At 35.2% G+C, this 24227-nt stretch overlaps 1 protein-coding gene across 4 annotated transcripts in view; it reads left to right on the top strand.

Annotated features, from left to right (window-relative positions):
* The window catches only part of SLC25A13 (solute carrier family 25 member 13), a 524650-nt gene that overhangs the window by 62434 nt on the left and 437989 nt on the right, over nucleotides 1–24227 (top strand). The window lies entirely within an intron of this gene.

Below are 24227 nucleotides of genomic sequence, written 5' to 3'. Positions count from 1 at the left end.
GGTACAGCAGGAACAAATCTGACTAGCATACATGAGGACGCAGGTTTGATCCCTGGCCTCGTTCAGTGGGTTAAGGATCTGGCATTGTTGTGAGCTGTGGTGTACATCATAGATGCCGTTCTGATCTGACTTGGCTGTGGCTGTGGCTAGCATCCACAGCTGCAATTCAACCCCTAGCCTGGGAACCTCCATGTGCCGCAGGTGCAGCCCTAAAAAAAAAAAAAAAGAAAAAAAGAAAAAAAAATCTACCTTTGCATCTCTAGGTAGGACGTGCCAGTTGGGGAAGTAGTGCCTCACGCCACAGTGCTTCTCTGCTCAATGCAGTATATGGCTAAATACATAGCTAAAGTTTCAAGCTGATTGGGGAAGGGAGGAGGGGATGGGAGTGTCTCTCATATCCCCGGAATTCTCAGAAGATAAGAGATGGGGAATGGAGTGGGAAGGAACTTTTGGTTGGGAGGCAGGGAAATAAGAAGGAATGGTTCTTGAGGACTGTACCCCTTTCAGCCTGATGTCAGGACCCATAAACTTGTTTACAACCTACTTCTAATAGCATTTGGTTGTCACAGTTGTATGAACCCTTTTCACACAAGAGATAAACCATTCAACAAATTCCTTTTGGATGACATTATCTCACTCATAATAATAAAATTGAAAATAACCTAAATAATTAAAAGTTGGATGTTTGTTAAATGTATTACTACATATTCACACAACAAATGTATTCAACATCTAAAAATTATAACAGTATATTTATTGATTTGAAAGTTGGTTACAATATATTTTTGCAAACAAGGTATCATGTGAATGGTAAAATCCCAGTTTTACTTTTTAAAAAAGACTGTTTACATATGTAGATATGGATATATGGTGTTGACAGTAGTTGTCCTTTGGCAGGCATCATTGTAAGATTTTTGGTTTCATTAAGAAATGCTTATTTGTATCATTAAGTTTTTTTTTCTGATAAGGATCTTTTATTGTGGACAAAAGAAAAAATATACTTTTAGTGGAAAAAAAGACAATTGACATTGAGTTTTTCTTTAGTCTGTCCAAATAAAATAATGGCCTGAAATTTAAACTTAGATATGCAGTTCAATATTCATGCTAAAACTCTATTTCCAAGACACATTAACCTATTTCAAAAAAGAATTATCCTTCAGGACTTAGTATAGCAGTAGGAGAGAGGTCACTCTCCCGTATGCCATATTGGAATCTGCAAATTCCATTCCTGTGATTGGGGAATAGGCCAATGTACCAAAAAAACAATTCCAAGACGGGGTGGGGGCTGTAAGAGAAATGTTTTATGTTTAATTGAATGTTTCTAAAATATCTATATATCACACTCAAAGTATTACCTGGAAAAGTTTATACCTATTCCTTCATGCTCGTGTATGTATATAACTAGGAAAGTACAGTGACCCTTTAGAAATTTGGGGAGGGGGGTGGAGATAAACTGCATTAATCTGAGTTGCTGTCAAGCAACATTTAGTGTTGTAACGGCAATGTGAACCAGCACTTAGAATCCACAAGGCTCAGGACATGTTTGTTTCCATAACCTTACTCTTTTTCCAAGATGTTTGCAAGTTCTCAATCCTTGATTTGAAAAAAAAAACAAAAAAACAAACACCTGAGGAAACTTAGTAAAATGCAAATTCCAAGACCCCACTCTCAGATATTCTGATTAAGCAGAACTGGCTTGGAACCCAGGAATGTGCAATTTAAACTGGGGCCCAAAATTAGAGAAACACCATTTTAAGAAAATGTGCTTCTTTTAATACTGGGTAAATTATGGCAAAGAGCAAAAAAGAGGATACCATACAGCTCCAAGAACTGTGATGTATGAAGTAGAGATAGAAACATTGCCTCTGCTCCAAAATCTTTCTCCATCCCTCCCTCACCAGCTGACAAGCATGTTCCCTGACCTGTATGTGAACCCTTTGACCAAATTATTCAGTGCCTCAAAACCGGCCCTTTGGCAGTTAACGCAACCTTACTGTGTGGAAAAAAACCTTTTTCCTCAGAGTACTCGAAACCCTGTTAAGATAATGACTTGGGCCGCACTTAGAAACCTGCCGCATTCAACTTTCTAAATCCACACTCCTACAGATTGCTGCCCCTAGTACATGTGCTTTGTATCCACTGGGGCTAATGGTTTTCCATGTTCTGCTTTCGACACGTGACAGCCCCATGTCATAGTGCTGCTGAAAAATGCATTCTCCATGCCCAGGAAGAACCTGTATAAATATTCTCAATAAATAAATAACAGTTGTCATTTTCAGAATATGACAATCTCCAGCTGCCTGTGCTTAAAGTGAGCGACGTGTCATTTATCCTAATAGATGTGAATGCGTGTATTGTACATACCAGTGAGTCACCTAATTCTTATTCACTCCAGCCTTGGTCTCAGCTGGGGGCAAGTGCTTCTAACAGGGTATGGCTGGATCAAATCACAAGCTGAAAAATCTTGGTCAATTATAGAAGCCTGAGGCTACGGAGGGTTTTCAGACCTCGTAGACCCCTCCTCTTCCCAAGCCTACTGAAGATGCCAGTCAAACTCCCATCTGTGGAATTTCTGGGACTTTTTCCCCCCCTGTAATTTAATGTGACTCAGTTGTTCTCTGTCCTGATAATACAAGTGGTGAGAAAGTCGCCTAATCCTACTGGCATCCCCTCTTGTCAGCACCTCTTTATTTCCCTCTTTAAAGGCTCAACATGTTTTGATTTACAATCCGCACCAAGATAACTGCAGGTGCCCTCTCTAAAAAGCAAGGTTAACTCACCTGAGATGAATTCTTTTATTGCAAACAAAAGCAACACATGAGCAGGAAATACAATTAATACAGGTGCTTCCCTGAAACTTAGCAAATGCCTGTTGTCTCGAAAGGAAAAAAAAAATCTTCACCATGGCCTGGAGTTTCCTCTGATGCTATTTCAGTGAAGGAAGGATTTGAATTAAAATACATTTAAAGGAGAAAGGAAAAGCCTTCTATATTCAGAAGCCCCAAGAAAGACCTCATGTAAGGATCTATACATTGTTTAAGGTTATTCGGGTGAGGAAAGTTGAGCAAAACTGACTCCAACATCAGCATTTTGAGGTGAAATCATCCATCCAATGAAATCATCAGTTTTGTAAGAGTCCATGTATCAAACTATATTCTTGATAAATAATTTTTTTTCAGTACTCTGGTTAAGGCAACCTTTGTAGAACTTGTCATTTGATTCTCCTTGTAAATATACAAAGCATATATTAAATTCAGGAAAGCATTTTGAATTCTCTTAGTTGGAGACTGATGTGTTAACTTGATCTTCAGTTTGCTTGAGGTTCAGAGTTCACTATTCTGTAGTTGACAGTTCATTACTTTAAAACTTTGGAAGTTAGTTGAAAGGCTTTTATCGTGAAGTAGAGGAAACTCTGAAAAGGTGATGTGAAAGATATTTGCTGTTCATGTTCATGTTAAGAAATGATCAAAAAGGAAATCAAGCAAAATAAATGTTGCAGCCCTACTAAATCTTGTATAGTTTAAAAGAAAGTAAAGATTAAAAAAAAAAAAAGTGAAAAACAAAAGGGGGAAATGGTAGACTTAACAAGAACACCTGACAAGTAGTTACAATTAAATTGCCAAGTATTGCCATCTATTTTAAAAAATCTTGATCACTTCACTTCAACAAGTAATGTGTCTTCTATCATTAATTTCTGGTTCTGATATTCACCTAATTTGGATAGTTTCATCAAGTAAAGAACTACTTTTCAGCCCTGGCCAGAGTACTTTCTAATATTAATTGACCTTGGGGGCTACATTCCTAAGTTTGCGATCCAGACCCTCCCTCTGACATCTTCTCCTTCCCCAGAGTACCCACAAATAGTTTCAACAAATGCTTTTGGCATAGTCACACTTCCTCAATGGCAGAATCTACCTGCTCTTGGAATGACAAGATGACAAGATTGCATGCTCAATTACACCTGCTTCTCTTTTCAAGTAATTGCTTTAGATCTTGACAAATTATGTGCTAGTTTTCTCAGGCACTCTAATTTAAATTAGAATGAGGGTGCTAAACTTTTATTAATTACTTCAGCCTGATTGTTGGAAGCAATGTCTTTTTGTTTTCCAGAATTGTAGTATCTTTCATGACCCAATTAGAAATAGCTAAAAATTCCTGCTGTTTTGGATTCCTGTATATATTATCATTATGTTTCCTTCTATATCTTCTGTATATGAAACTAGTTTCCTATATCTGGATTTTAACGTAACAAAAACGAATGCTAGTTTGTGGAGTTTTCTATGACTCATAGAAATAAAAGCAATAAAGGAGTTAAGCAGAGCCACATTTAGCAAATAAAAATACAATATGTCTAGTTGAATCTGAATTTCAGATAAATAATGATTTTTTTTTACTATAAATATGTTCCATGCAATATTTGGGATATTATTATACTTTAAATATTACTTGTTTATTGGAAACTCAGATTTAACCAGGTGTCCTGTATTTTATCTGGCAATCCTAGAGTTGAGCAAAGCCAACAATGATTTATATGTGTGTGTTTTCTGTGAATCACATTTTTGAGGGCAGCAAGGAATGAATTATATTTCAATTTTGGTATTGGGGAAATATGAGAAGATCAATTTAAATAATAGGTAAAAATAAGATACTATTGGCAAGAAATATTAACCTGAATAGGATTTCATGCCTTTTTCACATTCTAATAAAATATAAAATTTTTCTGTGTTTATGAATATGAAACCCCATTGTTTTCTGCCTTAATTAGCATTTGTTATTTTTTGTTCTTGACCTCTAAAACACTTTCCATTACTCAGGTCATCTGTAGTAACTTAAAACTGGTGCAGCTTACAAGGATAGCAAATAGAGGAATAGTAGTCTGATTAAAATTAGCTTATTTCAAGGAAGAAGAAACTCTTGCTTTAGACTGAACTGTTATAAGCGAAAGTTATCTGGGAACAAATACTCCAGATAACTTTCAGATTCCAGGTAGAAATGTATTAAAGATAATTTCTTTTCAAAATCATAATTACAGTGGCAGAATTTCTAATTTTTACTTTTAATGGCTCATGATTTTAGCAAAATACTTACAAAATCAAGTGAATATGAATTTCATGATTTTGTCATGATTTCTTCTACCACAAACTCTATAACAATACACAAACAATACAAAAACTCTATAGCCAATTTAAAAATATTAATTAATAAAGTTAAGAAATGTGCTATAAATTGTATGGATTAACATAAGAATTTTGCATATTTCAAGTTTTCTAATGTGTGCTATTATCTATCCTATGTATGAATTGAAATATATTCTACATCTTAACAATTAGATTTATTTTTTCTTTATATTATCTTTAGCCTTGGTCTGCTATCCTTACTCTTAAAATAAATAGCATTCAAAATGGAAAGAAAAAGTTTGATACTTTTATTATTACAAGGGAATAGGTTTTTATTGTCAAATTATATTCCTGTATTGTTAAATCTAATGTTGTTATTATAATCTGAAGTTCCCCAAATCCCTTTCTAGGATTTCCTCTTGTGCCTCAGTAGGTTAAGGACCCATTGTCTCTATGAAGATGTGAGTTCAATCCCTGGCTTTTCAGTAGGTTAAGGATCCAGTTTGGCCTTAAACTTCAGCGAAGGTAGCAGATGCTAAAAGTCGCAGATGCAGCTAGGATCTGGTATTCGGATCCGTTGTTGCTATGGCTGAGGCCTACACCTCTTTCTTTCTTTTTTTTGGTGGGGAGAGGCACTCCATAGCATATGAAGTTCCCAGGCCCGGGATCAGATTTGAGTCACAACTGCGACCTACCCTAGAGCTGTCCCAACTCCTTATCCTTAAACCACTGTGCCAGGCCAGGGATCAAACCTGTGTTCCAGAGCTCCAGAGCTGCCACCAATCCCACTGTGCCCCAGCAGGAACTCCTCCCTTTTTTTCCTTTTTTCTTTTCTTTTATTAAATTGTAGTTGATTTATGGTGTTGTGCCAATATCTGCTGTATAGCATAGTGACCCTGTCACACACACACACACACACACACACACACACTCTTTTCCACATTATGCCACAGCCAGAACTCCCCCGTTCTTTTAATTGGCTTCATGAAATATAAGGCATTACAAGTGTTTCTTTTTTGATGCTTTAGGGGGTGAATTTCTTAGTTCACATAATACTATATAGGCACTGGATCTACAGGTGTAAAAGTTTGCTGGGCAGGAAAGTTATTTAGCTTTCCACAATACTAAATGCTATGTGTTTACTGCCTCTTCAAAGTCTGTAGGAAAATTTCAAATTTATCATGTAAGGTTCTAATATAATAAATATGTATTATATTTAAATGATCTTTTGATTACCCAGACACAGTCCAGTTCTCTTGTGTTGAGAGTTCAAAATGTCATATTTCTGGAAAAAAAGAAGGTCTTGATTCTAAAGCAATAGAAAAAAAATAGCCAGAAAGAGTCCCAGATGCAATGTGAGAACAGATTTGCTATCTGGACCAGTCAGAAATGAGGTGCACACTCTGCTCACTGCGGATAAGGGGCCAAACCCACTCTTAAAGCTGAGAATCAGTGAGAGTGTCCCCAAAAGGGAGAAAAAGAGTATAAGAAAGAAAAAGAAAGGAAAGCTCAAGGAGAGAGGAATGCAAGGGTAGTAGTGGATCAGAAGCAGTGATAGCACAAAATCAAGACTTCTGTGAAGTAAAAAAACAAAAGCATAACCCAGAATAAAGGGAGGATATTATTCCTCCAGCTGAGTTACAGGGAAATTAGTGTCCAAAAATGTGAAATGTGAAGGGTGTGCCATGGAAGGGGGCAGGGAATTCTCCATGGCTAAATATGCTCGAGATAGTTCCCATGTGGTGAAGCGGGTTAAGGATCCAGCATTTAATGTTTACAAATGATAACCAATATTAGCATTAATATGTGATATTAATAAAACATATATGATTATGGAATTATTTTTTCAGACATCTGATAACATTCCCAATTGTATGAGTGGATGAAGTAATGAACTTTAGTACTCTGCCATTATTAGTTATTCGCAAATTTGGGCCTGGGTAATCTATACTTCAGTGGTACCTGAAGACATTGCTTTATCACATCCATGATGTTCTTAGCAATGACGAAAACAGCAAAGTCCTTAAGAGCAGCGCTATGAATTGAGTAATACCTGAGTGGAAATTGAAGGTCTTCTACTTGCTTCAGCAGGGTTCTTGACTTCTTTAAGTCTCAGTTTCCTTCTCTGTCAAAGGGGAAAGAACCAACAATAATCACAGGGCTTATTTCATAGGTTGATGGGGGAATCAGATGAGGTATTCCTTGTAATACATATAACTTAATGCTCAGCACATGGGAAACAAAAACATTTTTAAATTGAAGTATGGTTGATTTACTATTGTTGTGTTAGTTTTGGGTATACAGCAAAATGATTCAGTACATAGATGTATATTCTTTTTTAGGTTCTTTTCCATTATAGATTATTACATGATATTGAGTATATTTCCGTATGCTATACAGTAGGACTCTGTTGTTCATTTATTTTGTATACAGTAGTGTGTATCTGTTAATTCCAAACTCCTAATTTATCTCTCCTCCGCTTTCCCTTTTGGTAACCGTAAATTTGTTTTCTATGTCTGTGAGTCTGTTTCTGTTTCGTAAATAAGTTCATTTGTATTTTTTTTTTTTTAGATTCCACATATGTGATATCCTATATTGTCTATCTGTCTAACTTGTCAATTAGTATGATAATCTCTAAGTCCATCAATGTTGCTTCAAATGGCATAATTTCATTCAGGAAACAAAAAAATCTTAACATTAAGATCCTGTGCTCAAATTTCCTCCTCTATGGGTTCTCTAAGTACAGTTTTTATCTGGCTACTCAAATGTTTTTTGAAGATTAGAGAATTAAATGAATTCTGAATCTCTGACCAAGCAACATGGTGCCTGGGTCTATGGCCAAATGTAAATAAGTATGATCTTACCAGTCCCATGGTGGGTAGAGAGGATTCAGTGAGATTACATGCAGAGGGGTTAGTGATTTGATGGGCAGATGCAGGTTATTTAATTGTGGCAAGGATGAACTGACAGGCAATATAAGTAAGTTGGGTTTCTTATCTCCTCATGGTGCTCTCTTCACATGCTTTCAGTACTTGCTTTGCTGAGACATGTGTGGGTCCTGGGATTTGTGTCTGTCGGTTCAGGTGGGGAGAATCATTCTTACACTGGCAGTTGGCATTTTGAAGGAAAGATGAGACCATCTAGGAGAGATGGAGATCAGAAATCTATCCTGCACTACATTTTTCCTAAGGTTGAAAAAAAATCCATGTTTTTTTTTAAAAAGGATGAATTCTTTAAAATTCTTTTAAAAAGGATGAATTCTTTTTTAGATTGAGAGAGGAAATAAATTTTAAAACCTTTTTATTTAGAAGTAACAGTAGATACACAGGAATTTTAGGGATGATAGAGAGAAAATCCTATGCATCCCTCATCAATTTCCCCCATTGGTTATATTTTATGTAATAATACTACAATATCAAAAGCAGGTCACTGAAATTGGCATAAAGGGTATGTATAGTTCCATGTCATTTTATCACATTCAGCATCACGGTCAATGTAGAGAACTTGAATTTTTTGAACCTGGTTTTTCCTTTTCAAGAGGCAAATAAAAACATTTCACAGTAATACAGGCATTGATTAACTTTATTGAGTATATTTCAACTTTCACAACTGTAAATAGGTATGAGCAAAAATAATTACTTGAGGATTTTTGACATCACAATTCAGGATTTTTATAGGATTCTGAACATTTCACCTATGGTTGCAATGTGCTTCCCCTTTCTTAATTGTAAATATGGTCATCATACAAAAACACTTTGGGAAGTAACTTTCCATTGTAGTTCAGTTCTTCTCCTATTTTCATCATTTATGATTTCATTGGTGGCAATGTATATATTTTACAAAAAGTAAAATGTGCTGAAGAAAGAACCAAATGGTGAAACAGATCCCATTTTAAAAAGTCATAAACAAGCTTACAGCAGTAAGTGGTGACATGAATAAATTGCTTTTGCAAGAAAATTCAGACTTAATATCATTACTAAGCCACAGCTGAAAGGCATAACTATATTTCAACTGGTAGTAATGACTGGCACTGCTGGGTTAGAAATGATCTCATGATGGTATTATAATGACATTTCTTATTTTTTAAAAAACAAAGGAACCGTAGAATTTCAACATGGTAGTTAAGCAAGTAAAAATTCAATGACAATATAACTGGTTTTATACTATATTCTTTGCTATGTTCTCCTCCAGTCCTAAATACAAATATGTCAAGATTTAAGGTACTAATTCTCATAGTTTCACATGGCTATGGCTTACCCAAGACATTCACAGTTCAACAAATTCATCTTCAGACTGATGAACACTATTATAACCAATAATTCTATCCATAAAATGAATACTTTAGAGTAAGCGGGTGGGCACCTCTACTTACTAAGCACACCAGCAAAGAGGCTGGTTCTGGCACCCCACCTGGCATTGATTGGCAGTATTTCCCCGAGTGTGTTTCATAAAATAGTCTTAAGATGCTCTATGAAAAAAATTACATTTTTAACACCACAACCAAGACATGATTGTTCTCCAGACAATTTACTTACATGTTTACCAGTGTTTCTTCTTGGCATTCTTTCTTGCACCTCAGCCCTTCCTTTCAGAATCTTTTTTTTTTTTCTTTTTTTTAGGGCTGCAACTATAGCATATGGAAATTCCCAGGCTAGGGGTCGAATCAGAGCTGCAGCTGCTGGCCACAGCCACAGTAATGCGGGATCTGAGTCGCATCTTCGACCTACACCACAGCTCATGACAACGCTGGATCCTTAACGCACTGAGTGAGGTCAGAGATGGAACCGCACCCTCATGGATACTAGTCAGGTTTCTTAACCACTGAGCCATGACAAGAACTCTTTTTTTTTTTTTTTAATCTCAAAATTCTTAGAAATTTATTTAGAAGAGAGATCTTTATTTTTAAACCATGTGGTAATTTTACATTGGAACATCTTTCACTGGTTAGGTGGCTCTAGGTTGACAATTGTGTTCTCTTAGCATTTTAAAGATATTATCTTCTGATGGTCTCAATCACATTGTCATTCCTTTTAAGTTATCTGTGTTTTGGTTTGGTTTGGTTTTTTTTCACTCTTTAGCTCCTTTTAAAAACTCTTTGTCTTAGGCAATTTGTAGTTTCATTGTGTATTTAGGTGTCCTTTTTTTTAAAAGTTATTTGAATTTTATTTGGATTGTGAATGTGAGGCTTTATGTTTTCATCACTCTGCAAAATTCTCAGCCAATATCATTTTGAATATTGTATTTCCCTAATTCTGTCATCTCCCTCAGGAAATCTGATTAGGCTTTCATTATACCTCCTTACTCTACCCCCCATGTTCACTGATTTTTCTCTTCACTATTTTCAATCAGCTGATAGAGTCCAATCTCTTGTTTAGTCCACTGAGTTTCTAATTTGATTTTTATTAACACTTTGGTACATTTTTTTATCTTGCCTGGTCATTTTTCATAGTCTTTTGTTTCTTAGCTATACTTGAGTCTTGTATTTCTTTAAAGTTTACAAGCATACCTATTTTATGTCCTGTAGCTAATAATTTCTAGTCCAGGAGCCCTAGTGGACCTAATATATAGTGGGGTGTTTTTTTCCATTCTATTGACTCTTGCTCATGGTGGTTTATTTCCTCACTTAATATAATACTTTTCACTAAATCATGTTTTTTGGAATTTTGGGTGTAGGAATTGTTTGAAGCTCAAGTTTAAAGTGTTTTCCTTTATGTATGATTTAATTTTGCTTATGGCAGTCACCTAGAGGCATTGCCTATCCAGGAACAGTTCAAATTAAATCCTTAGCTCTGGGTTCTTTAGGTCACCGAATTCTTTGAAATCCATCCCCAAACCCTTGTAAAGACTTGCTTATGGCTTTGAATTCTCAGGGAGAAATTTTCTCTCTGCCTACAACCAAGTCTAAGTTAGCTAAACATTTCTTTCCCTCTGCTGGATGCTTTGTGTGTCAGTTAATTAATACATTATTAATTATTAAATTATAATAAATAATAATTTAATGATATCTTTACCCTTTCCTTGAAAGTTGCTTTGGGAGGTTCTGAATTCATGCAGGAGTCTCTCATCCAAAACTTCTTCCTTAGCCTTTAGTCCCCATTAAGGCCTGAGCTCTAGTCCATCAGCAAATATTGGACGCTCCCAGAGTTGCCAATGATGTACTATGTTTACTCTCTGGAACTGTGTTTTCCTATGGTTAGGGGCTCAAATTCTTGCCAGTTTAGTTATTCACTTAAGGACTAAAGATTGTATCCAACATTTCTAATTGTTCTGCACTAGAAACACCTTCACTAAAGCTTGAAATGAAATTCAGAATATATTTAAAGGTGTAAAGGAGAACTAAGGGTAATAACTGAATGGTGGAATATAGGGAAGAGAATTATAAATAAGTATAAGTATATTTGTTATTCATAGTAGAAAGTCATCATAATGTGTCTTAAAAATGGAAGTAGACATATTATATACAATTATATTTACAAAGGTAAACACTGGGGACTGTAAAAAAAAAAAAGGAAAAACCTTTCAAATTTCAAAGGACAATACATATACAAAGGTAGTAAAGCAAACTCAGACCAGTGAGTAGAATGTAAAAGACAAAAAGAGATTTAAAAGAATACATGCATAAAAGCAAAGCATAGTAAAAAATCCAGGCAATGTAGTAAAATAGAAAAGATAAGAGTAGAACTTAAAGTCAGAATGAAAATACAGTGGCAGATATGAAAAAAGCACACAGTAAAAGCAAATGTTATGGACTCATTTATGAAAAAACTTTCAGATTGAATCACAAATAAAAATTCAACTACATGCTAAACATGAGATGCTTTTAAAACAGAGTGTCTCAGAATGGTTGAAAGTAAAAGGAAAACACCTTGTTCATGCATATAAAAACACACAATTTATGCATGCGCTGTATTAGACAAGGTTGAATTCATAGCGAAGAAACATTAAATAAAACTAAAAAGTCAATATGTGATGACAATTGCCATAATCCACAGGAAGTTTTACCATAGTCATGAATACTTGACATGAGATAAAGATCCTAAAGCAAAACTATAATAAACATAAAGATAAATATCTATTGTATATATTTATATCATATACAATAATAATATTTATCTTCTTCAATCCATAAATAATCAGGTGGCAAAATAAGTAAAAATATTAAATAAAAAATAAAATTAGTAGAGTAGATCTATTGAAATATGTATTAAACTCCATACAGAAAATATGCCTTTTCTTTTTCAAATATATTTGGGATTTTTTTAAAGAATAACCATTTATTAGGCCATAAAAATTTGAATACATTTCCAAATCGTTAGTTTTATTTATTTTTATCCACAATGGATTAAAACTAGTAATTAATACTTATTAAAATAAAAAGCTTTAGGGCTCTCTAAAATTTAAAAATTTTATTTAAAACATTCTCAGATGAGAGAAGAAATCAAAGACAAAAATACAGAAAACACTATTTATCGAAGTCTATAGGACACAAAAAAGAAGATCGGGGCAAAACCACACTTCAAAGGAAAACTGTGAAATAAGAAGGAGTAAAAATAACTCAATGAAATGTTCAGAATAAGAACTTGTGGTCATCAACAAAATAAATCTAAGGAAATCTGAATTTAGGAACTGGTAAAGAAAGTGTGAAATAGTGAAATTTCAGAATAGCTGAATGACCCCCTAAAAAAGGGTAAAACTAACAAATTCAATAAATTGTCATTTAAAATTTTTAATCAGATAGATAAACCACTGATATTTTTAAATGGTGAGAGATGAAGAAAGCACAAATATCTAAAATGAGAAATTCTCTAATAATCAGGGATGTTGAGCTTTTTTTCATGTACTTGTTGGCCATCTGTATATTTTCCTTAGAGAAATGTCTTTTCAGGTCTTTTGCCCATTTTTTCTCATTGGGTTATTGGCTTTTTTGCTGTTAAGTTGTGTAAGTTGCTTGTATATTTTAGACATTAAGCCCTTGTCAGTTGCATCATTTGAAACTGTTTTCTTCCAATCTGTAAGTTGTGTTTTTGTTTTCTTTTTGGTTTCCTTTGCTATGCAAAAGCTTGTCAGTTTGGTTAGGTCCCATTGGTTTATTTTTGCTTTTATTTCTGTTGCTTTGGGAGACTGACCTGAGAAAACATTTGTAAGGTTGATGTCAGAGAATGTTTTGCTTATGTTCTCTTCCAGGAGTTTGATGGTGACTTGTCTTATATTTAAATCTTTCAGCCATTTTGAGTTTATTTTTGTGCATGGGGTGAGGGTGTGTTCTAGTTTCATTGGTTTGTATGCAGCTGTCCAGGTTTCCCAGCAACCCCACTCTTGGGCATACATCTGGACAAAACTTTCCTTAAAAAAGACACATGCACCTACATGTTCATTGCAGCTCTATTCGCAATAGCCAAGACATGGAAACAACCCAAATGTCCATCAACAGATGATTGGATTAGGAAGACGTGGTATATATACACAATGGAATACTCCTCAGCCATCAAAAAGAACAAAATAATGCCATTTGCAGCAACATGGATGAAACTAGAGACTCTCATCCTGAGTGAAGTAAGTCAGAAAGAGAAAGACAAATACCATATGATATCACTTCTATCTGGAATCTAATATATGGCACAGAGGAACCTTTCCTCAGAAAAGAAAATCATGGACTTGGAGAATAGACTTGTGGTTGTCAAGGGGGAGGAGGAGGGAGTGGGATGGATTGGGAGGTTGGGGTTAATAGATGCAGATTATTGCTTTTGGAATGGATTAGCAATGAGATCCGGCTGTGTAGCCCTGGGAACTATGTCTAGTCACTTATGATGGAGCATGATACAGTGAGAAAAAAGAATGTATATATGTATGTGTAACTGGGTCATCATGCTTTACAGTAGAAAAAAAATGTATTGGGGAAATAACAATTAAAAAAATTTTTTAAATGAAATGAGAAATTAAGAACAAAACACAGGTATTGAAGGAATTAAGAATTAAGATGTATTTTTGTTCAATCTTATACCTATGGATTTGAAAAATCTAAATGAAGTTAAATCACCAAAAAATAACTTCAAAATGTACAGAAAATCTACATAGACCATTTCAGAGAAATGAAAAAACTGTCAAAAAGTTAAGGTATCAGGCGCATTCTCAACTATATATGAAACCTACCAAAACATTTTTTTTTTTTTTTTTTTTTAGGGCCATGCCTGAGGCATATGGAAGTTCCCAGGCTAGGGATGGAATCAGAGTTTTAGCTACTGGCTTACACCACAGCCACAGCAATGAGGGATCACAGCCACATCTGTGACCTACACCACAGCTCGTGGCAACGCTGGATCCTTAATCCACTGAATGAGGTCAGTGATTGAACCCACATCCTCATGGATAGTAGTCGGATTCTTAACCCTCTGAGCCACAATGGGAGCTCCCCCAAAATTTTAAGGAATACAAAATTCCAACACTATCAAAATGATTCCAGAGCAGAGATTGAAGAAAAAAATTCCATTTTCATATTACCCATCATAATAATCACAGTAAAATATGACTGCATAGTAAATGAAAATTCCATGTCAAAACTCTGTCTTGTGAATATTGATCAAAAAAATCTGAAAGAATATATTAGCAATCTGAATTACATTGCTTTTTTTGGTGATTTTTATTTTTTCCACTATAGTTGATTTATAGTGTTCTGTCAATTTATACTGTACAGCAAAGTGACCCAGTCACGTATATATATGTTCTTTTTCTCACATTATCCTCCATCATGTTCCATCACAAGTGACTGGATATTTTATTTTACTTTATTTTTTATGATTTTTATTTTTCCATTATGATTTTTATATTTTTTTCTTACATTATCCTCCATCATGTTCCATCACAAGTGACTGGGTGTAGTTCCCTGTGATATACACCAGTATCTCATTATTTATCCACTCCAAATGCAGTAGTTTATGCATCTATTAACCCCAGAGCCCCAGTGCATCCCACTCCCTCAACGTTACTTTAAAAGACTATGGCATGGCTAAGAAAGGAAATTAGGAATATTAAGAAAATTATTAACATAATTTATTAGTATTATATCAGAAGAAAAAATAATATGATCATACCCAGAAAGGGAGTAAAGGTATTTAAGTTTGAAGTCCATTGCTGATAAAAACTCTTTAAAAACAATAACAGATATTTTCAATATCTGTCCTGATTTACTGCCAAAACCTTGCATGTGCCTGATAGTGAAACTGCTACAAATACTTTCAACAGGAGAAAGATAATAATCTACTATCACAATTACTGTTTATCCTTGTAGAGATCCTAGATGTGCAACTTAAAGGAGAAAGAATTAAATACAAAAGTTTGAAGCAACAACATGGAATTATCATTATTTATGTATATGAGCAAATTATATAGCTAGAAAATACTACCAACAATAAGTTAAAAAGCTGGCTATAGCATTTATACACACAAACCAGTTATTTTCTTATGTACAAATCGAAGTTATTTTAAAATGTAGAGTAATAAAAGTGGCATTTGTTATAGGAACAAAAGGATAAAATATCATGTTTATACCCTAGGAATGGTCAGGATAAATATAAAGGACTTTAAAAGAATGCAGAGGGACAAAGTAAGAATTGAATAAATATATTGATATACTTTTTAAAATAAGAAGACACAATATTTTATTTATTTTTATTTATTTTTTTTTGTTTTTCCTTTTTCAGGGGCCGCTCCCGTGGCATATGGAGGTTCCCGGGCTAGGGGTCCAATCGCCTAAGCCACAGCAACGCGGGATCCGAGCCGTGTCTGCGACCCACACCACAGCTCACAGCAACACCAGATCCTTAACCCACTGAGCAAGGCCAGGGATTGAACCCACAACCTCATGGTTCCTAGTCGGATTCGTTAACCACTGAGCCACGATGGGAACTCCCAGACTCAATATTTTAAAGTTGAAAAATCTCCCTTTGTTAAACTTTACATTAATATTATCAAAATGAAAATCATGCACAAATAATTTTTAGAAAGGCAACCGTTGAGAAACAGAAGGCTTCTGAGGTGAGATTAATTTTATAACATTTTAAAATATAATGCTCTCTTAATTAAAACACATTTTTACTGCATAAAAACAGAACATCAATGAAGCAAATGAAGAGTTGAAATATATACCAAAAGCTTGGTAATGTGGCTTGTTATAAAAGAAGCATTTCAAATTCATCCCTTCACCCCAGCAAAAAATGATTTATCCAGTAACTAATGATCAACAATTTCCTGGCCTTCTGGAAAATAATAAATTAATTCCTATCTCAGTCTTTATACCAAAATGAAATCCAATAGGATCAGAGATTTAAACTTTACAAAAGTAAACTCTAAAGGTACTAAAAGAAATTATATGAGAATTTTATAATGAATCTTATTATGAGACAAGCCTTTTTAAATATGACACAAAACTTGAAGCCATAAAAGATGATATATGTGTCCACATAAAAATTAAACATTCCTGCCTTGTAATAGAATTCTATAAATAAAATCAATGAAAAGCTAGGAAGAATATTTGTAACATACTATAAATAATAAAGGGCTATCTTTTTAAATATATTGTGTTCTTAGGAGTCAATTCAGAAAAAATTTTTAAAAACCAGGAAGAAAATAAGGAGAGCCAGTTTAAAGAAGAGTAAACTCTAACCATTTTTAATTAAATCAGTCATTTAAAAATAATTCATTAAATGGCGCCTAGTCAATAATTAAAAAAAAATTCATTAAATGGAATTACCATCAAGGCTCAGCAGAAATGCATCTGACTAGCATCCATGAGGACGCAGGTTCAATCCCTGGCCTCGCTCAGTGGGTTAAGTTGCTGTGAGCTGTGGTGTAAGTTGCAGATGCAGCTCGAATCTGGCATTGCTATGGTTGTGGTGTAGGCTGGCAGCTACAGCTCCGATTTGACCTCTAGCCTGGGACCTTCCATATGCTGTGAGTGTGGCTCTAAAAAGATAAAAAAAATATATTCATTAAAGTAATGATACATCATTGAAACCTATCAGATTGAGATATACTAACATATGTTTGCATGTATAATTGTAGCCATATATGATCTCTCTGGGGTGAATCATCTCAAGATGTTAAGATTATTTGCCTCTGTGGAGGGCAATCAGGAGCCCAGGTGAGATGAACACATATATATTTTTTTAATTAATTTATTTATTTTTCCGCTATACAGCATGGGGGCCAAGATACACTTACATGTATACTTTTTTTTTTTTTCCACCCTTCGTTCTGTTGCACTATAAGTATCTAGACATAGTTCTCAATGCTACTCAGCGGGATGTCATTGTAAATCCATTCCAAGTTGTATCCAATAACCCCAAGCTCCTGATCCCTCCCACTCTCTCCCTCTCTCCCCGGGCAGCCACAAGTCTATTCTCCAGGTCCATGATTTTCTTTTCTGTGGAAATGTTCATTTGTGCTGTATATTAGATTCCAGTTATAAGTGAAATCATAAGGTATTTGTCTTCATCTTTCTGACTTATTTCACTCAGTATGAGTCTCTATTTCCACCCATGTTGCTATAAATGGTATTATGTCTTTCTTTTTTATGGCTGAGTAGTATTCCATTGTGTATATATACCACATCTTCCTAATCCAATCATCTATCAATGGACATTTAGGTTGTTTCCATGTTTTGGCTATTGTGAATAGTGCTGCAATGAACATGCAGGTGCATGAACACATATTTTTTTAGAGCACACCATATAGTTTGTTAAATTTTTAACCATGTGCATATTACTTTTAAAGAATAAAATAATTACCTCAAAATATAAATTGAAGCCAGAGAAATTAAGTAGATTCATTAATGCCAAACAGTTAACAAATAGTAGATGGTTCTAGGTTCATTCAAGTCTAGGGCAACATGATTGCAACTAATGTGCACAGGTATGTTGCTGACATTATTTGCATTATTATTTCTAAACTTTTTGTCAACTAACCCAACATAACAAGGATACAGGGTGTACAGGCTATCCCCTAAGGAAGAACCATGTGAACATTTGCTGGGAGGTTGATGTTTTTACTCTCTTTGCACTATTCTAAAATTTTACTTAATAGAGATAGAAAACAACTTCTGATAACTTCATTCTTAACAAGCATCTCTAATAGATCTGCAATTTTTAAAGTCTTCTTTTTAAAGCCTTTTCCTTATTGGTAAAATTAGTGCTGTGTGTGTGTGTGTGTGTGTGTGTGTGAGTGTGTGTGTGTGAGTGTGTGTGTAATCATTACTCAAACTTTAGACTATTAAATTTCAAAACCTAGAGTAAGACTAACAGCACATCATGGTGTCCTATTTAGTTAAATGAGCCAAGAGAATCTGAAGGAATTTATCTTTGGATTGAACTAAGAGAATTTACTTCTTCTTTTCTTTCTTTCTTCTTCTCTTTTTAATCATAAACTCCACTTACTAAAATTGTGTTTCTCAGAGCACTGGCCTTTAGACTATAATGGCTTCCTTGGGGCTATTACAATTTATAGGCCAAATGGCTTCCAATCTTTCAACCCACAAGTAAAGGTTACAGAGTTTTAGAGCCCAAAGTACCTAACTCTTTACTTGTAAATTCCCAACCAAAACCATTAGCCCACTTCAGGGGACTTTTCGTGTTTGAAATGGCATTCTTAAAAATCAAGTTTATCTTTGAGTATAAAAGGATTTTTTTGTTTGTTTTTTTTAGGTATAATATCCTAGGATAATAGGTTTGACTGAAATCCTAAAGGCCATCAAATAAAACCTCCTACTCTGACCAGGATTCTTGGATTGTTTTCTAACTGAATTTGTGGAGAGAGAGGATTAATTTTTGTTTCATTTAATTTGTATTTCTTTGTAGAGCTATACATCAGAATTTAGAATAATTATCTAAGTAGTGAAATTAATAGTACTCTTTTAAATTTTATTTATATTTTAATACCTAAATCAATAAACATTAATTATGTTTACAGTTTAAGTGCAACATTGATAAAATTTGAAAAATACAGACAAGAATAAGGATGAAAAAAGAATCACCATATAAATTATCCTTTCAGTATTTTCTTTCTTTTTTTTTTTTTTTGGCCTTTTTATGGCCACACCTTTGGCACATGGAGATTCCCAGAAAAGGGGTCTAGTTGGAGCTGTAGCTGCCAGCCTACACCAGAGCCTTGGCAATGTCAGATCTGAGCCACATCTGCAACCTACACCACAGCTCACAGCAATGCAATATCTTTAACCCACTGAAGGAGGCCAGGGATCAAACTTGTGTCCTCATGGTTGCTAGTCAGATGTTTCTGCTGAACCATGACAGGAACTCTACCTGTCAGTATTTTCTGTATAGCATATACATATATGTTTATGCTTGTCCCATTACTCCTGTCACAATTCTTGGCAATTTTAATATCCAATTAGAAGATCCTTCCAGTACCATGGACTGACTCACAGTTCGTTACTCTCCTCTCCTCTTTACCTCAGTCACTCACATGGTTGTATTTTAATCCTTGTCATTACCAATAACTGAAATTACTCCATAGTCTCAATCCCAGCATTTCTGTTCTGCCCATTACCTATCTTGCTAGATCACTCCTTCTAGTATTGTAATGCTAGTAATTCGATTCCTCAGGGATCTACAAACTATCAATCATACAAACTTTTCACCGTCTTTCATGCCCACCCTTCCACTGTTTTCCTCACTCCTACCCTTACCAAGTTTGTATTTCATGGTCTAATATTAAAACACCCTCTTGCATAAATCCTTAACTTCCTTGTCCTTCTCTGGCTTTGACAAATGTAAATCTTGGTAAACTCCATTTTTTTTTTTTGTATTTTTTTGTATTCTCTATGTACCACTGTAGAGCTGAATTTGACTGGAGAAAAACACATCCCTATTAACTAGTCTCATTTTAAATCTATGACCATTAACATTAAGAGGAATTTTTTTGGTGCCATCTGGAGATCATATTGCATCCCCCATGACTTTTTATGCTCCCATTCTTCTATATTACCCTTACATTTTCCCCCCTTTCTCATACTCCCAGCACATCCTTCCCCATCCTCACTCTCAGTGCTGTCCTTACTTTCTATTTCACTGAGCACATAGGCAATCAGAACAATTCTTCCAAGCAATCTTCTAGACTCTTCCAGGGAGATCCTGTCGTGGCTCAGCAGTAATAAAACCAGCTAGTATCTTTGAGGACATGAGTTTGATTGCTGCTCTTGCTCAGTGGGTTAAGGATCTGGTGTTTCCATGAGCTGTGGTGTAGGTCACAGATGCTGCTTGGATCCTGCATTGCTGTGGCTGTGGCATAGGCCAGTGGCTATAGCTCTGATTTGCCCCCTAGCCTGGGAACCTCCATATGCCACAAGCATGGCCCTGAAAAGACAAAAAATAAAATAAAATAAACTCTTCCGACGCCACTCTACTCACCTACTTGAATCTAGACTAGTCTGTTTTTCTTCCTGTCATGAATGAATAGTATATTCTAACACTAGCCTTTTGCACTTCACCTCTTATCTACTCAGGAGCATCCTGCCAACAAAATTTCCCTCTCCTCAGCATTGTCATTTTAATCAATTCTCTACTTAGTAACCAGAGTACTATAAATGTAAATCAGAACTTTTACTTATCTGCTTATAATGACCCAGTATCATTCCTTCATGTGTTGGATAAAATTCAAACTCCTAACCCACTTTGCAAAGCCCTCTGTAATCTGGCCCCTACCTACTGAAACGCATCTTGTTCTATGTTCACTCTTGTTCACTATATTCCAGTCACAGTGGCCTTAAAAACTCACTAAAATTCTCTTGACTCCATTGCTTTGTTCCAGTTTTTCTATCTACCTGTAAGATTCTTTCCCTGATACTCATACGGGTGTCTTCCTTAGAGTCAGGTTCACAGAGAAGTTTCTGTGAGCATCCAATTCAAGGGAGGCAATGTCTATTATACTACCATAATTTTAGTTATAGCATTTATCATTCAATGTGTGATATTTTTCTTATTTATTGCTTATTTATCAATTAAAAAATTTGTACACTAAACTATTAGCTCCATTTTAGCACAAACTTGCCTCTTGCTGTATATCTCTGGCACTAAATCCTCAGCACATAAAACAGTCACTTATATTAGACAGTAAGTAAATATAAATGAATAAATGAATGACAGACCTTCTAACTACTCACAAATTTCAATGAAAGTCAACTTTTTCACTAAGACATATGTTTTACTGCCTTGCTTCACCAAATTAATGTGATTTTTAATTTCTTTTTCTATTATATGTATTTTAAATTCATCACAAAGATGACTTTCCATTCAACTTTCTCTAATTTTAATTTGACTAAAGGATTTATGTATGGCCCATATGAGTCATAATTAATGGAATGACTTGGATCTACATTTGATCATTACCAGGACTAGAATGTGTTCACTAAATAGAGATTAACTGGGCCTTCCTTATCCATGCTATAGATGTAAAAAGAACAAACCAGTAGTAAATGTTCTACCTTTTTTTTTTTAAGTGAATACAAATGTAGCAGGCATAATTAGAAGGATGGATTCCTTACTTTTCCACCTCAAGTGCTGAGGACATGTAAATGTAACCTGAGAAAATCAGACCACCACAGAGCTTTTCCTTTTTGCCCAGAGAAAATGAGCATCCACGTACTTGTCACCTCCCCATCTATAGCACATTTTTAATGTTTCACAGTTTTATATTCCCTTTAGTTGAATATGGAAATGGTTATTAGTTACCTAAATAGTTCCAAGGCTACCGTTAAGTGAAAATCTTAAATGTGGAACAGATGTTCAAATAATGGGGCAATAAAGATATTATTTAGGGCAGCTGAAAAGCAGATAAAAGGGTAGAGGAGATTGACTTATAATGGATGCGCACCTGTAGCTAAAGCAACTGCAGTAAGAAGTGGTATACAGGAGTGTGGGAGCCTCTGCTATTTTGTGAGGGGACCAAGGGCCATCAATACTGAAAACAAGACCATGAGTCTCTTCTATTTCTGGTTGCCCCATGACATTTTCTGATGGGACAGGATGTCCTTTAGTGCAGGAGGACTCCTCAGAGCAGTGATTTCTCAAACTGCTCCTCACAAGTTGTAGCAGAGATCCAGTGGGTGGACAAGTAGGTGGGACCTTGACTCTCTACTCCCATCTCCACTGCTTCAACCTGAGACCTTTTGCAGGAGATTTCATTTGCGTAATACATATTTTGTTACCTGGAACTTTACGATTTTATTCTAATTTATCTTTAATAATTAATGTAAAAATACAGCTATGAAAGTTCTAATTTTTTTTTTTTTGGTCTTTTTTTGTCTTTGTTGTTGTTGTTGTTGCTATTTCTTGGGCTGCTCCCGCAGCATATGGAGGTTCCCAGGCTAGGGGTCGAATCGGAGCTGTAGCCACCGGCCTACGCCAGAGCCACAGCAACGCGGGATCAGAGCCGCGTCTGCAACCTACACCACAGCTCACGGCAACGCCGGATCGTTAACCCACTGAGCAAGGGCAGGGACCGAACCCGCAACCTCATGGTTCCTAGTCGGATTCGTTAACCACTGCGCCACGACGGGAACTCCTTCTAAATTTTTTAAGAATAATGGGAAGATTTGCACCTAGTAAATGCTTAATAATAAATAAAATAGTATATACTGGCTTAGGAGTAGATAACTAGACCAACTAAATAAAAAGTACTTAAACATATTAAATATATAGGAATTTTATATACAATGAGGTGTTATTTCAAAGCAAATGGAAAAGGGTAGATTATTTATATATAATATAGGAGCCCTATCATACAACTGTCAGATGGGTTAGTAATTTAACTATGAAAAATAAAATATAAGTACTTGGATAAATATAGGTGAATTTTTTTTTTTTTTTTTTTTTTTTTTTTTTTTGTCTTTTTGCCATTTCTTGGGCCGCTCCTGCGGCATATGGAGGTTCCCAGGCTAGGGGTCAAATCGGAGCTTAGCCGCCAGCCTACACCAGAGCCACAGCAACTCGGGATCTGAGCCGCGTCTGCAACCTACACCACAGCTCACGGCAACGCCGGATCATCAACCCACTGAGCAAGGGCAGGGATCGAACCTGCAACCCCATGGTTTCCAGTCGGATTCGTTAACCACTGCGCCACGACGGAAACTCCCGGTGAATATTTTTTTGAACCTGAGATAGAAATAGAAAGCTTATCAAGATACCCAAACCAGAAGCTGTAAAGGAAACTCTTAATTTTAATTACATAAAAAGTAAAGATGCCCATATGGCAAACATAGAAGTAAGATTAAAAACAGCAAAGAAGGAACATACTTGGAACATATAAGTAAACAGAGGGTTGATATTCTTGACAAACACTATTAATGCTATAAAATAAACAGCTAAGTGGAAAAAATATAAGACATTAATTATACTTTACTAAAGACATTTCAATGACCAATAAATATATTAAAAATTTAAACCTCATTGCAAAGCATTAGTTTTTAAAATGTGGTTGATAATACATAGTTTTTTTTTTTAAACACGTTTAAGACTTTACTATTTAGTCACAACCTCTGCGGGGAGCAAAATCAGTACCTATGAAAAGTTAGTGTATATACCTTTGACCCAAAAATTCTATTTCTAGGAGTTTATTCTATGGATATAATTAGATAAATTTACATATATATTTATATATAAATTTACAAATATATATATTTGCAAATATACATATATATAAATTTACAAATACACACACACACACACACACACACACACATTCATTGCAGAACTCCTTATGATAATGAGAACTTTGAGGGGTTCCCGTCGTGGCTCAGTGGTTAACGAATCTGACTAGGAACCATGAGGTTGCGAGTTCAATCCCTGGCGAGTTAAGGATCTGGCGTCGACGTGAGCTGTGGTGTAGGCTGCAGATTTGGCTCGGATCTAGCGTTGCTGTGGCTGTGGCATAGACCGGCAGCTACAGCTCCAATTAGACCCCTAGACTGGGAACATCCATATGCCGTGGGTGTGGCCCTGGAAAAGACAAAAAGGCAAAAAGAAATGATAATAATAATAATAATAATAATAATAATAATAATAATAATAATGAGGACTTTGAAATAACCTGACTTTGAAATAACCT

The sequence above is a fragment of the Sus scrofa genome, chromosome 9 (genome assembly GCF_054392235.1).
Source record: "Sus scrofa isolate SSC_HxYL_T2T_F1_AM1 chromosome 9, Sscrofa_HxYL_maternal_Yorkshire_Landrace_v2.0, whole genome shotgun sequence".
Classification (NCBI taxonomy): Eukaryota; Metazoa; Chordata; class Mammalia; order Artiodactyla; family Suidae; genus Sus; species Sus scrofa.
Note: the sequence above shows the minus strand (reverse complement) of the source record. Positions and strands in the feature narration are given on the sequence as shown.